The sequence below is a fragment of the Rhagoletis zephyria genome, unplaced genomic scaffold (assembly GCF_001687245.7).
Source record: "Rhagoletis zephyria isolate East Lansing unplaced genomic scaffold, Rhagoletis_zephyria_1.1 Rzeph_scaffold_01152, whole genome shotgun sequence".
NCBI classification, from domain to species: Eukaryota; Metazoa; Arthropoda; class Insecta; order Diptera; family Tephritidae; genus Rhagoletis; species Rhagoletis zephyria.
The window spans coordinates 48,841-49,633 of record NW_016158236.1 but is presented as its reverse complement, the minus strand read 5'-3'; positions in this window follow the sequence as shown (position 1 = coordinate 49,633).

The following is a 793-nucleotide window of genomic DNA, read 5'->3' as shown; positions in this document are numbered from 1 at the left end:
ATTAAATAGCAGCACACAACCCCGTGCCTTCCTCAGGAGTGAATATAACTACAACAACAACGACTACTACAACAACAACCCAAAAAGGTTGGTTACTGTCTATACTGTGGCGTCAACCTACGTCTACGTTACGTCGTTGACTGTTTGAGCCACAATATAGCCAGTAAACAACCTTCGGTGAATTTGGCGACTGCCTTCCTCGGGGATGAATATGCTAGGGATGAAACTATTGGTACACACGCCTTCCAAGCACGCAGGGTTGCTTTTAATCACCAAAAAATAATTAACTCCAAATAGTTTCAAAAAGTATAGTGTAAAACGAAATTTATTGAATAATTCCACATAAAATGGTATACATAAATGACGCATTTTCTAAACGATTTAAATTAAACGCATTTGAGAATTGATAGAAAAGTACTACGGATTGTAAATTTTTGTTAACTATGAGGTGGATGAAAATTTTCAACCCAAATTTTCAAACCGCCAGTTTTTAAGAATTTTTTTGTTCTAGTTTTATTACTAAGGTGTCTAATAAATGCATGGCTTTTAGTTCTAGAAGAATAAANGAAACAATATATAATTAACTCCAAATGTTTCAAAAAGTATTGTGTAAAACGAAATTTATTGAATAATTCCATATAAAATGGTATACATAAATGACTCATTTTCTAAACGATTTAAATAAAACGCATTTCATAACCTTTTTTGTGCAAACGGCATTTGCGAATTGATAGAAAAGTACTACGGATTGTAAATTTTTGTTAACTATGAGGTGAATGAAAATTTTCAACCC